Source organism: Scophthalmus maximus, chromosome 7 (genome assembly GCF_022379125.1).
Source record: "Scophthalmus maximus strain ysfricsl-2021 chromosome 7, ASM2237912v1, whole genome shotgun sequence".
Lineage (NCBI taxonomy): Eukaryota > Metazoa > Chordata > Actinopteri > Pleuronectiformes > Scophthalmidae > Scophthalmus > Scophthalmus maximus.
The window spans coordinates 9,342,335-9,357,885 of record NC_061521.1 but is presented as its reverse complement, the minus strand read 5'-3'; the positions used below and the strand labels follow the sequence as shown (position 1 = coordinate 9,357,885).

Here is a 15,551-nt window from a genome sequence, read left to right as displayed (position 1 = left end):
GCGAGGAACTGTATTCGCGACTGGAGACGAGGGGGGGGGGGGGGGGGGGGGGGGAGGTGGGAGGGGGCATAAGATGGGTGGGAGACAGAGACACAGAGGGGGAGAGGGAGAGAGAGAGAGAGAGAGAGAGTGTGGGAGGGTGGAAAGCACTGAATGTGGGAGGGGTGGGAGGAGGGAGGACGACACAGAAGTCCACTCCTCCAGCGGTGCGCAGACGCAGTGCAACGCACTCACACGCCATACTGGGATATTACTACACAGAACCTCTGCTACCATATCAACTGGTGAAAGGAAAAGCGAGGAGGGAAAAAAAAAAGATGATAAAAAGAGTGGTCCAGAGTGGACTGCCCCGCTGGAGGATTCCTTGCAACACTTTCTGAGGGGCCGGTTGCATTATGAACCTCTTGCCGCAGTGTGGGTCCTCGTTGCCCGTCTTGGGAGCCCACTGTGAAGGAGCACACACTCTTGGAGCGCATTAACTCTTTAGCGTGCCACAGTGACTACACGCGCACACACACACACACACACGCACACACACACAAAGGAAACAGCTTGAACACAAGCTTGCAGGGTGTTTATTTCAGTAACGCGTGGCAAAGAACATCGCGTGGCCGGGACCCTTCCTCCTCGTCCCCGGCTCTGTCGCAGAGCGAACCGAAACGCCGAGCCCCCCCCCGCCCCCCCCCCCAAAAAAAAACCCTGCAGCAATTTTGGCCCAAAGTCATAAAGCAGATAAGCATTTCTGGGTGCGACTCATTCGCCGCTTTTCCTCGAGGTAAAACAGCTGCCGCTTGCCCCGTGCAGCACATTTGACTGGTTCGGGGAGAAGAATTTCTGGAACCCCTCCCCAGAGATGCAGATTTGTTCCTTTTTTTCTTCTTTTTTTTTGTAAAAATGGAGGAGGGATAAGAAAATAGATTGGTCTAAACAATGTGTACGTGCTGATTTACATGAGGAGGAAGCAAACCGGAGAGGGAGCTGGAGGGGGAGACCGAAAGAAACAGCATGGCTGTTTCCACCATCTTAGATTGTATTGATTATTCTTTGCAGTAACGTCTGTCTCACACACACACACACACACACACACACACACACGTAGCCCTCTTTCTCTCCCGTCTGTCTGTCCCTCCCTCCCTCCCTCTTTCTGCCTCTGTTCTGCCACCTTCGCTACTCGCCGATCGGCGTTTGGCTTTTTCCATTTGTGGAAGATTACTGTAACGCTATTGTACAACAACTTCCTGCCTCTTCTGGCTGTGGCTCGGAAAAAACTGCAAAGGCAGAGCTCGCGGCTTCAACTTTTTTTTTTTCGCCCCTCGGCCTCGAACTGCAGGAGCTCTATAAGGAAATTAAAGGAGGGAGAGGACGTGAAAAAGTCGTAGCTGTTGCTGAGGAGCTATTCCGATTGCATTTATGCTTTCAAAAAAAACCCCCAAAACTGCTGAGAATTAAAGAGGGCGACAGGGGACCACATGCCTAGCAGACACAATGAGAGAGAGAGAGAGAAAAAAGGTGGGGGTTCAACTTTTCTTACTTTAACTCTGCGAAAAACTTTGTTGGCTTTGGAGGGCACGGCGTTATTAGTGGGGCTGGGGCCGATTTGTCTAACATGGCTGCTGCTGCTGCTGCTGCTGCTGCTGCTGCTGCTGCTGCTGCTGCACAGTTTTGTGAGGGCGGCCACCACCCCGCTCCCTTTGCCGGCTCTCTTCCTGACTACAGCAGCGCAGCGGCTGCACTCGCCGCGACAACTGCCCTCCCGTCCGTGCTCCGCTCTCTGCTCGACGGATTTCGGTGAGAAAAAAACACAGCGCAGAAGCTGCTGAACACACAGACGACGCGCAGAGAGTCGGAGGGAAATGTGAGGATTATTTACGCCGTCTCGGCGCAGACGAGGCTGAATTGCGCGGTGCTCGTTCCCTGTTCTCTTTTCCGCCCAATTCGATGAGATACAAGTTCGGCTGAGGTGGCGCGAGCTATAGGATCCTGTGAGGAGGAGTGCAGCTGCACGTCACATCTCGCCATGTGTTTTGACCAATCGAGAAACCCATGACTTCATTATGGCTTCGTTGCATGAAGCCGTCATGTGTATATGTTCGGGGACCTTATTTGGGGATAGCTTGAATCACAGAACTGAATATATGCGAGGACTGCAGCCGTTGGCGAGCGGCACACTTTCTGCATCCCTGCTTAGTGTGCATGCTGCACTTTGCATGGCATGAAGTTCACTCGAGGATACAGTTTTGGTTTCGGGTCGCCTGCCAAACTCTTACCACTGCGCTCCTCGACACTGTTCCTCTGTTGTGTCCCCCCCCGCGAGTATTTATCATGTTTTAATTTTAAAAGACACAATTTGTCATATTTTAGCAAGAATTTTTTTTTTTTTAAATACGGCGTTTATAAAGTCAGAAAATAATTCAGTTTTTCCTGATTTACTGTATTGTTGCAAGTAGTTTTTTGTACCTTTACAATCTTTAATTCTTTACACAATAACTAATGCATTTGATTCATTTTCACATCAAATTATCACATTAAAAAGTGAATTAAGTGACACCAAAAAATACGAGTGCTCTTTGATTTATGTACTTAACAAGGCTGCGGAACACACGGCTGCTGCGTCTGTGTGACACAGAGACGGTCAATCTGGCCTATTGATAATGCGGACGTGAAACAAAATGGCAGACGGCGCCATGTTACGGACTCTGCCCGACCTCATTTGACGTTTCAATTCATACAGATTGCCCTCTGACTTGCAAACTTTTCATTCCTGCTGATATTGTGAAAAGCGTCAAATGATTACTAACTAATAATATTCAAAGTTCCAATATTTGATTCTTAAAAATGAAGAAAGAAAAGGCATATTAAGGAAATTTGCATTTAAAATGACAATTAACACTAAGCAAATAGTGCAGCAATAGAAATATTGCACATGTGCATCAGACGTCTGTAAAATAATAACTAGATATGCTATCCAAAAATGATATTTGTTTATCAGGTCCTTTGATTGGCCTTATACAGCATATATGTGGTCATTTGTTAGTTGAGGCGAAGCACTCTGTACTACACAGTCCAAGTTCAGATAAGGGGACAGGAAAAGGACGCATTGCTGCATAAATGTGCTGTTTTTTCTGTAGCTTTCTTTCTCGAGCTCCAGGAAGCAGAGAGGAGAGCGGGAGGAATATGAAAATCGCAGGGGGAATCCGCAAAGACAAACAATATTTGCACTTAGTCGTTTGCAAACATCAAGGACGCATTAGGAGGTTGGGAAGGTGATGGGGAGAGGGTGGTTCTGTGCTTGGTCAGCAACCACTGCTACATCCACAACATATTAGTCATGACATGTGGCACATAAAAACACAGATATTCTAATGCACTTACTCAAGGGGATGAAATGTAACCACAAGAGTATCCCCGCACTGCTTTATGCTCTCCCCGGAGCAGGAGCGGAGTCTATGAGGTGGTCTTGCTTAAGCGCCGCACGTGTCTAAACAACCTCTCTATTACACCCGAGACCTCTGAGGGCACTCCCCCATCGAGCAGGGAACAAAGGCCATGACCCCGGGGTGAAAAGCGTTACACGGGAGGCCAAGCGGGCCCATTGAATGTTCCACTACTGTTTGCTTTAAGAAGGTAAAGATTACGAACACATTAACTAATGCCGATTAGGGGGTTATCCCTCATGGGACTCAGGTCCCAGGGTAGCACATCACGTCTTATTAACACAGCCTGACCTTTGACCCCAGCAGTCACCTCAGGCGGCAGACTGTGACCACTGCTTTCTGCTCACACACACACACACACACACACACACACACACACACACACACACACACACACACACACACACACACACACACACACACACACACACACACACACACACACACACACACACACACACACACACACACACACACACACACACACACACACACACACACACACACACACACACAAGGAATGAAGGAGTATAAATGCAAGGTGCAGCACAACATGAAAAAAATATTTTTTGTCTGGACAAACATGAATAAAAAAAAGTGCAATACTATGACTGTAAGTTTTTGGTTGTTTTTTTTGCATTGCCAATGCTCTTCAGCACCCCTGTTTAAAAGACGAAGGGTGTTTGACTTGCATTAGCAAGCTGTGCAGCATCTGTGCTTCTCAAATTTGTTCTTTTTCAAAGGCCGACAAGTTTAAAAGCACGTGCTCGAATTCATAAAATGGGGGCATGTGCAATAAAGTTCTCATCACAAAATGGTGGACACAAGACATGCGCAGTATTGATGATCCAGATATAATCAGGTGATGATCCAGATGATCATGTGACGAAAAGGCAAGAAAGGGGCGTTTTTTTTCACAAACTATTTCTGCCACTGATATTTGAACTTTCCTTTTTGCTCCAGCCGAGAAGTAAAAGTAAAATGTGACGAGTTTCACTTATCCCCCTCCATGGCCAAAAACAGCAAGTCAATAATCCCTCATAATAAAAACATAACTCATGCTCACTATCATTGAAATTACTGCCTGTGATAAGATCATCTGTGGTTGTTCCTACTGAGATCATATCAATATTAATTAAATGGAAACCAAAGAATATCAGGATTGATGAATTTCTCTGAAGTGAGTATCTTAAGGTTTCTGCAAGGAAGGTTTTGCCACATTCTGTAAAAAATACTTGTAGCTATTACAATTAAGTACTTATTTGAATAAATGTATTCTGAACATTTGACAAAGGAACTTCTATATATTATCAAATAAATACATTTATTATATTTCATTTTAGAAGATATATATTAATTTAGAATTTGCTTTTGGTTTAAAGGCTGATTTACAAAAACCTGCTGGCTGGTTGCTCTCTAAGTTCTTCCCTTGTATATAATCATTTAAAAAAAGGATACAAGCCTATACTAAATAATAATAATAATATTAGGAGTGTTTAATTCATTTCTGTAAAATACATAGCTCCCTTTTTTCTTTGAGATACCTATATTGTAATGTGAAGGACATCATTTAAAAGTAAGACACAAAAATGTCGAAGGTCTGATTTTGTTTTGGCAAATTTTAATATGGATGAAATGTATGAGTTTAAAGCAAATACCCTATGTAATTATTAATATTTATTACCATACATATACCACTCTCCCAAAAACATTTTAGTCCGATTTTTTTTTCTGTTCCTAAGGCTTAAACACATATTGTAATTTAAGAGAAATTGTGGGAAGTTGTACTTCACATATGTGTTTTTATATTGACTTGACAACGTTTGATGGTATATTAATATTACAGAAAACAGATTTTAGCTAAAGCAAACTACACACACCTGACACATTTTTAAAGATAAACTTCTGACTACATTACATGATTGCAGCCATTAACACCCAACATTTAGATGAATAATACAGTTTGTTGTGATGATTCTAAATTGACGGCAATACCTTTTTCCACTAAAGGAATCCATCCGATATTTTTCGGTGGCACATTTTAAAACAAGGTAAATTACAAAATCATCCATGCATTTGTTCAGTTTAACTTTATAAAAAGTTAATTCAGCCTGAAATGTTTTACAACGTGCCCTTCCTATACTTTTCTTTATATAAAGCACAAAACAGATCACTAATGTAACCTTTGTCAAATGCCTATTAGGTTGCTTTAATAATGTAAAATCAGAGGAAATGTCGAGTCATGGAAGGAGCGGTGCTTCAAATCATTTCAAAAGGCATATTTCTAAAGAAATTACATTTGTAGAAAGGTAATTCATACCGGATCAATCCATCTAAACAGGACCACAAGCACAATAAAACCTTTTTTTTCTACGGAACAAGTGAACTCACCTTGCTGTTTCTCATAGGATTCTGTGAGAAAAGACGAGGAGGAGGAAGAAGAAGAGAAAAGGGACAGAGGGAAAAGAGCAAAGGAGAACTTCTCCTGGGAACAAGTGGGAAATTATGGACCTATTCGATATCGGACCTCGGAGTGGACAACCTATCCAAAGAGGGACGCGCCCTCGCTCTCACTAACAACTACTTCTGGCAGCCCCTCAACAGCCAAACATATTGTCCTGGATCAGGGCAGCTTTCATAAGGCAACATCGAACTAGGGCAGCTAAGGCAAGATATCCACATCAGACGACAGCATAAGGAAATTCAAATGTAAATAACAACACAATAAAAGTTTAAAAAAAAAAATTCCTTCATTTTCCTCATCAAACCTTAAACAGTTAAGGGGATACAGAGTGAGAAAGAGAATACATTAGGATTTTCACAGTTTAGACAAAAGGAGGAACAATACTGCAGATTTAAAAAAATGTAATATCATGTATTGTGTGAATGTTCCCACACGACATTAGTCCTGCGATATATTACAAGACCAAAATGAAACAGTGATTCAACGTGGTCTTATATCTGAAGATCTGTATATCTTAGTTTTTTACCTTCGGTAAAATAGCATAATGAAGCAAGTTATTGGTACGGTATGATGCAGGGTCAAATAATGTTAAAAAAAAATAATAATTCTATCACTAATTTTCATGTTATTCTTTATTGATTGTAATACCCGAGTAAGAACTACGTCAATGTAATAAAAACTTATATAATGTTATTTATGTAGAGTTAATTAAGGCACTAAGTTAACTGAGGCACTGGGACAAATTTTCAAAAACAGAAATCTCATAGATTTATTATAATAAAAAAAGATTTTTCATTAATTTCTTTCTGTCCATGTGACCAGGCAGCAGTGGGCTTGTACGTACCTGGGCTCTCGCTTTTCTGTTGCCCCCTGAAAGCCGCTGGTACCCATTTTATAACAGCCATGGCCATTTTGTTTTATTCTTCCTCAACATTACGCCAGAAGTGCACAGGCAGAGGCCTTGGCATTTTAGAGGCCATGTCCAAACGCCCGGCCGCACCGCAGGGTTGCACGGAGTCCAAAAGTCGAGTCTCGGCGGTTCACAGCCCTCGACAAGCACTTTGTGCGTACTGTTTTTGTTTTCTTACACGCTCCGTCTGCATTCCTTGCTCGACTGGAAACAGCCCAACGTGCATCTAATACACTTTATCCATTTCATAAACAGGCGTTCCCTCCGGTGCCCACTCGCAACCCAGAGCCCCTGAGCCTTCAGCCCCCCCCCCCGAATCACTTCACAGCACTTTCCCTCTTGTGATCACCACAGTGCAGTTCAGCTCACTTACAAAACAGCTTTGATCAAACAAGTGAGGCGGGAAATATCGTAGATACCCAACCAATTCCCACCTCGGAAATTCCATTTAATGAGCTTGCGAATTGCCTCTTAATACACATAAAATAAAAAACAATAAAACTCGCGGCATCCTTTAGAACAGCACCGATGACACTTTGCAAGTGACGACAACAAAGTCACACATTAGCCAACTTTCAATTGGCTGACGGACGGTAATTGATCTGCATAATGTTATTAGTAGAGGGATATTTATCTATGTGGGGAGAAAAGCAGCACTTCACAGGACAGCTGCGCAAACAGAGGTTTTATTACTCCGTGGGTTGGGTTTTTTTCTGCACATTTATTGGCTCTTTCAATTCCAGCAAAATATTATTTTTTTTACGAACAGGAAAATAATGTGTTAAAGACATGCTCCAAATTTTTTAAGAAAACTGATTTTTACTGTATTTATTCGCTCTCTCCTGCATTTCACTTTGTGCTGCGAGCCTGTAAAGAGAGGAGAGATCATATCAGTGCATATGGAGGAGAGGTGTTGATGACCCTCATTTATTTCCTGCACTTTGAGTCCTAACTGCTTCTTTAATTGAACAAGCGAGTTCATGCAGATGCAACGACTTGTTCTGTAACTCGGCATTATGTTCGTGCCAAATCAGAAAGTGCAGGCACCAAAGAGATTAGAGGATCATTTCTAAAGAAAAACAAAGACTCTTTGGTGGACACAGGTGTTCACTGCATTACAGAGGTTTTCTCTAGAGCACTGCAGCTCTTTGCAGCGACAGCACTAATACACTTGTCTACTGCATACAGCAAATGAATATGTGATTAAAATTATTAATTCATATTTTAAATAATAAACTTTTGCCCAAAAGCTCTTCTTTTTTTTGCATTCCATGTAAATACATTAATTATTATTACTACTATCGTTTTCATCACAATCATTATTTGTCATGTTACTATAATCCCCAAGAACTAAATTGAGGCGCCCTTGTGTGTAAATTATATGCACCATTTATGCTGAACTGTGCTGACTATACGCCGCGCAGTGTTCTCTGACGTGCTCGTCCCCGTCGGGCCACAGGTGTGGACGGCATGCAGGAAATGTGCGCGATGACAGCGTCTGACCCCTTTACACCAGCGCAGAGCGGCAGAGGGTCATGCAGAGGACATGCAACGGAGGGAGAAGTCAATCTTCTCCTTCCGTTCCACCACAGGCCTGTGTGCAGCGACAGCAAGATGAGCTACGGGGCTTTTCCAAAATCCACACTCGTTTGGCCCGAGAGCAAGGCACCGGGGCCGTGTGTGTTTCAAAGGAAACGCTGAGGAAAGCGCTTTTTCGTGGCAGCAACCGTGCACTTGACTTGTGTGTGTTAGCCCCGTCTCTGTGTCTTTGCTCCGTCCCCACCCTGACTCAATATCCCTCAACACCAATATCTGTCATCTTCCGTGGCCAAAACGGCATCGCAGCCCCTTTGTCTCACAACGGAGGAGAATTCGACCATGTCTCATCTCGATATGCTTCTCACATGCAGGGACCATTCATTCGCGATAGTCTTTTCACATTAACGAATACCTCTGGCTCTGCTAAACAGCACAGACTCCAGGGGATAAAAGGCAGAAGGCACTCTCGGACTGCGGTCAACTGAGACTGTGCCTCTGCAATGGAGGGGGGGGGGGGGGTTGACCTGGCACACAACCAATCACTAATGCCCCTTAAATGTCAGAGACTGCAGAAAGGAGGGGAGACAACAAAAAACGAGAGCACATTCATATTTCAGTATGGTAGATGCTATAATGCGTCGATTGCCTGACAGTGAGTGCACACAAGGACACCGGGAGAGAGAAAAGGAGAAGGCGGGCCTGGAAAAGGGGAAATGAAAAAGAAGAAAAAAAAAGAAGAAAAGTGCAGTTGCAGCAGTGATGGAAGCAGCGCCAATCTGACGGTTGTCTCTATTCGACAAAGTTCAGGGTGGCTCTGTCTCACTCTCTCTCTCTCTCGCAGCTGAAAACCGGGCAGGGCGGGTGTCGGGTAGGGGGGGTCGAGTCTGGTGTTGGGGGTGGGGTCGGATTGCTGGAGAGAGTGATCTTTTTTTTCCAGCCGGGTGAAAGGCGGACGGTCATGTGTGCAGAGCTCATGACAAAAGGCCCTTTTATGTGCAGCGTATGCAGATAGAGGAGGCTCCTTTGTGCACAGATGGAGATCCCATGCCTGGGTCTGCCTGCGGCGGAGAGGGGAGGGAAGGGAGGAGAGGAGAGGAGAGTGTCGGTGACGGGAAGGGGAGGGGAGGGGAGGGGAGGGAGGGGTGTCTCTGGCACCGAGTGCCATCACTGTGTCTGGTGGGGGGATGGGGGCACAGAAACGGAGAACCATCCGGCCTGGTTCGGCCAGGTTCATGCATTACGGGGGACGGGCGGCTCGCGAGGTTTGCCACGATGATAGGGGCGATGGGTGAGCCCGGTGTGGGATCAGAAACAGAGCTCCCCACCGTCCAACAGGTGGCTCAGAGTCAAATATTATTCGCAGAGAATGTCTGTTTTTTAAACTGCTTGGGAAAGTATGGATAGCCACGAATTGTGCCAAAAAGTTCAGACAACTACGGCATCTCAGTAAGCACGTCGACACGACAAAAATTTTCCCCAACCAACTGACCATGTGAGCGATCAAGGTAACGTCATGTTCAGCAGCACGTGTTGACATATTACAGCGTCTGCCACTGTCTGCCACTGTCTCTATGCCGTTGCTTCCGTCTCAGTAAGGCCTGTAGTCAACCAGTCACTGGACGAGAGTGTCTAACTGTTGAAAGCGTCCACTCTATCCCGGGGCCACCTCTCCGCCGAGAGACGAGGTGGCTCCCGCTGACACCCCGTCTGCTGAGGAGACATCACATCCTTTAAGCAGCCTCCTCCCGGCGACCAGGACATGTCGTCTCTAAAGCCAGACAGATTCCTATCCTGCCAGAGCACCAACTCTTATGGCCATTTTCAACGGTGAACAGATGGAACAACCCCCCCCCCCCCAACACACACACACACACACACACACACACACACACACACACACACACACACACACACACACACACACACACACACACACACACACACACACACACACACACACTCTGACAGTCACGTTAACCCCTTCACATAGGAAAGTGGAAGACATAAGTGCAGAGTTTGCTTACAGAAAGATCTGTCTTAGCTTGTAGGCAAGAGAGGGGGCAAGAGCAGTTCCCCCCCACGATACTAGAAACGTTGTTGTTTTCAAATGAAACTCACGAGTTTGTGAGTTTGTGAAATAAAAATGATTGCCAACCTATGGAGTAGGGAACGGATGGTGCAACTAGAGCCCGGCCGATGTGGATTTTTGCTGAGCACACGATTTCCAGTACAATGTAATATAAATGCACATTTTTCTGCAAAAAATATTTCACATCGGTAAACATAAGCGGCGATACCGATTTGTCTGTGAAAGGCTCATAGCGGTCGATTTTATTGGCCAACCGATACATCGGTCGGACTCTAGATGCAACAATCCATCCATTCTCAATACCGCTTTATCCTTTAAGGGTCGCGGGGGGGCTGGAGCCAATCCCAGTTGACATTGCGCGAGAGGCGGGGTTTCACCCTGGACAGGTCGCCTACATATATAGCAGGGTCAACATACGGAGACAAACAACCATTCACACTCACATTCACACTCACATCTACGGTCAATTCAGAGTCTCCAATCAACCTATACCCCAATCTGCATGTCTTTGGACTGTGGGAGGAAGCTGGGATCCGATCCCAGAACCTGCTGTGAGGCAAAAGCGCTAACCACCACACCGCCGCGGCGCACCTCTAGATCTAGACAACTACTATTATTACTACTACAATTTCTTTGTTTTCACCAACCAAACTGGCAACTAGATTTAACAGACTAAACATTTTCACTAGTTTTCTTCACAGGAACCTAAATATGAGCCACTTCATCCATTAAAGAGATAGTGTACACGCAAAGAATAAATCGTTCACTGCGAATTTCTACAAACTGCAAACCAACTATCAACAAATCTTGAACAGAATAAAGACAAAGTCAAGCCACAACACTGTGGAAGTACTTGTTCCCAGGTTTAATACTGTGCAGTGTTGTTATTTCAGCATAGTGGAGAAAATCAGAACTGCTGGTCATATGACACCTTTGGAGGCAGAGAGCCTTTTAGACAAACACAGTCCCTATAAAAAAAAAACTGAAACTATAAAGAAAACTTTATGAACACAAATTAATCTGTGTCATCATTTTCTGATACTGTGCATCCATTTCAAAAGCCACAAACTGGCAAACCAATGAGGCAAGACATATTTCTCAGGACCAAAGTGGTAACCCCAAATTAATATTTGATTTGCATTCAAGAGGTATAGACCGAGAGGAAGACAATTTCCCATATTTCTCTGCTATGCTAGTAATATAAATGAGCGGTTTAATTTTGCTCAAACATTATCCACAACACATCAGCCATAACAACATGACACTATGAGCTACGAGGTCAAGGTCTCTCTGCCCCAGTGGTAAATATCAGTTGATGCATCCCTTGTGGAAACAAATACAATTCATAGTTGTTTCTAGCCACCATGGTTAACATCTGAGGTCTCATTTTTTTTGGTCTTATCTGTAATAAGCAACCAAATTTTTTGGTGTCATGCATCGAATATTATGAAGAGTTCATAGAGTTGAAACTTTGGGCTACACAGGCTCTGACTTGTACAACTTATGACTCGTACACTTATTTTCTCTCTCTCAATGTCTCACACGCACACACACACACACACACACGCATGCACACACACACACACACACGCACGCACACGCACACACACCTGCAAGCAAGCAAACCCATCAAGGTAAGATTAGACTAATTAAAGTGATTAGATGTTTTTGTCGGAGCACTGTCTTGCTCTTACCCGCGCTCGGCCTGCGGTCTGCCTGCGGGCCAGGAATGAAAGGCTGACACCTGCACCTCTCTCCTCTATCTGATCCCCTGTTGCTACCCTTGATTCCAACAAAGGTGTTTCTGCCCCCTGCTCAACAGACAGCGAGAAAGAGAGAGATTTGGTGCCTTGCTTGTCCGAGACAAGTGCAATACGACTTACCGTATATTCCCAGTAATACAACAGAATATATGAAGAATTTAACTGCACCCTTTTGGGGTAAATCGGTGCCACAGTGAATCAAAGCAATACAACACGGTAAAATTAGGAAAAAAATAGTCATAGACTGGCTGAGGCAAACAAAGACGAGAGACGGATGAAGATGGCGATGGAGAGGAACACTGTCTCTGGCGTGGTGCGATATCCGCCTGTCCCAATTGACCTGTAAAATCTTCGAGACTGGAACAAATGCAAATAGCGCTGACTTGCTCGCACCGAAAAAAAAAAAAAGAATCCTGAAGGCTTTTCAAATGAGCTCACCCTCACAATGGTTGGGGTGCCCGGAGCAGGGTGAATGTACGGCCTGGGCTCTGAATGGCACAATGTGTGAGAGCCAAACAGGGAGCTGTGAAGTGAAGGCTCAGGACCCTCCGGGCTGCCTGCCACTGTGCTGAGCTCCGGCTGCTTCCACATCGCGAATCTGACCGCCACCGCCACCACTAGTCTTCTGATCGACTATGCCAGACTCACACTGTGCTACACTGGAGGCAAGTGCTCCGTATTAAAAGGGAAATTAAATTCTAAAAGGAAATCTAAATTTGAAACAATCACCACCTATTATGCGGATGTAGTTGAGAGAGAGAGAGCGAGAGCCACGCAACCTCCATGAAATTTGAAAAAACTGAAGATTTAGAGAGTATTTTTCACAGTGACTCAGCCAAGAGGCATCTTCTAGAAATACTAAATTAAAACAGGGAATTCTAACGCTGCTAGTTGCTTCTTTAAGTTATCGCAAACAATTTAACATGGATTGATTCCTCTCTCCATTTCATCAGTACACCGGTCGTTGAACTAAATAAGGTTTCTTTTTTGTCTGACGCAAGGTAAGGTAAAGTTTAGCTACAGTAGAACACAATAATAGCCCCAATTAGAATATAAACTACTGGCACTTTGGTGTTCAATAACATCCAAGTAACTCTACTTCATTAGAATAAATCCCATGCCCATTCTCTAAAACTCCCAGAAACCCCTGCGAGTTACTACAGTAGGCTTTTTCTTGATGAATAGATTGAACACATCAATGTATCTAATGTTACATTCCTCCCTCTGGTTATTTAGAATATTTAAACTACAGCATGTTTACTGTTTAAAAGAAAAGAAAAAAATCCCTCCACGTCAACTTTTTTCAAACAAAATCTGACCTTGACTTAAATGTAGCTCCGAGCACAAACTGACCAAAGCTCAGATGTGTTGATCTACGGTACGCTTCAGCAGCACCACACTGTACAGCCGCGCTGGCCTCGTCTGCGACTGAGGAATGTTTGGGCGATATCTCTTTAGGAGAAGGCAGGGCCTACAGCTGTGAGAGCTCTCCACTTTGTTGCTACTCTTTCTACTTTTCAAACTTCATTTCAGCCCCTGCAATATTTTTCAGAGCCGCTCTCTGGACGCTGCTGGCAGGCACTCTTGCCAGCAGCCAAACCTCCCAGCATGACTTGCGGCAGGGCGGGCTTTGTTTGCAAAGTTAACTGTGAAGCTGCTCTGCTCGGCATGACATGCGGACACTCCTTCCCTCTAAACCAGTGCAGGTTTACATCAGATACATTTAATGTGTGTACTGTAACGTGTTTCCTGACAACAATGTTGAACATTCTTTCAAGGAGCTCCTACAACTTTTGATCCATTAGGGAAATCCCCCAAAACTGTGGTTACAAGTGACATATGAAAATGTTTTATATCAAACTCATTCTGTCTCAAAATACTTGAATTCAACAACATGAGTCATAACCACATCTTCAATCACGCTTGCCCTCAGTCAACTACCAAATAGCCCGATATGGGACCCATTTTCTATGATGCACAACTAAATTACGTTTAATCCTAATACCATGGCAACAGTGCCGACCCTTTTTCGCTCCAAAGTGGACATTACGTCTTCCACTGGACGAGCGGAGGGAGGGACAGCGCAGGCAGCCTGCAGCATCTGGTGGACACCTGTAAGACTGCAAGTCACTGGAGGGAGAAAAAAAAGGAGAGGTGCTCCCTGATTCTGCTAAGTCACCGCAAAGCCGGGCCAGAGTGTTCTGACCCTGCGTGCGCCGGCCCGCTCCGCGGCCCTCAGCGCGGCAGGCCATGTCGGGTAGTTAACATGAGCGTTCGATCGCTAAATCAAAAGGCAGCATAAATTACAACGAACAGTCGGCGGATGCCAATAAAAATGTCAACGCCAATCTGGTCGGCCAGACAAGACCAGCTTCCCGGGGGCGGGCGGCAAATCGAGTCCTGCAACCACTTCCAATGTGTTTCCAAGTTCAGGGTCACCGGCACAGACGAACAAGGAGGGACGACCCGCGCATTTGACTCCAGTCTTTTCGAGCAGTTACAGTGTGATCTGCGACTTCTTGGGAGTGTAAAGGGAGGCAGAATGATGAATGCCCCCGTGTAGAAGTCGGGCCTTAAAAACTAAATCACCCCCTCTTGCACATTTGCAGTCGTGTTACATGGCGGGCGGGTGGCGTAGAGCACAAACAGAATTAAATTAACATCCATAATATATATTCAGGGTCACGAGCACACAGTATGTTTTCTTCCCCATTCCATTATAATGCAATGTAATATTACAAGGTTATTGTTATCACCATGCAGTGCTTCTGTTATTTTGTCCCCAGTGTGAACAATCAGTAACTCATCTGCATCTCATTACCAAATGGATGAATCTAATGAGCCTTGTACACACTACACAGCAAAAGTGTAATGTACACATTTCAAAACCTACAGTATGCACGACTGTGATATTGTACAGATGTCCGGGTTCGTGTGTTTAAGTACTCACAATGATTTTTTCTTTTACAGGGCCTCGGTTTTTCTCGCCACTCATTGATCTGTCGGGTAAACAGAAAGAGAAAATAGCGTCAGTATGGCTGGACATTTTATAAAAGGTATCTGTTGGTCAAGTCTTCAGAAGATGAAGAACAATGGCTTCAACATGTGTTTCAGCTCGAGCACTTCACTCCTGAATCCAGTGTGCAGCGTGGGCTCTCTCATTTATGGGCGCTTATCGCTACAAGTGAACCCGATCACGCAGGGACCGTCACTGACACCAGAGCAATTACGATGTACAGGTCTAATCCCTTACACAGCACTTAGAGCCGTTTTAAAGGCCACCGGGGGGCAAACTGCATGGAGCCCTCTTAACTGTCAGGGTGCAGTTTGGTCCATTTTACGGGCACATGGG

At 44.7% G+C, this 15,551-nt stretch overlaps 1 long non-coding RNA gene across 1 annotated transcript in view; it reads right to left on the bottom strand.

Annotated features, from left to right (window-relative positions):
* Positions 1-15,551, bottom strand: part of LOC118315448 — a 38,903-nt gene that overhangs the window by 17,708 nt on the left and 5,644 nt on the right. The window contains exon 2 of the long non-coding RNA XR_004794854.2: positions 15,150-15,198. This is a non-coding gene — a long non-coding RNA (uncharacterized LOC118315448). The remainder of the gene's footprint in view (positions 1-15,149; positions 15,199-15,551) is intronic.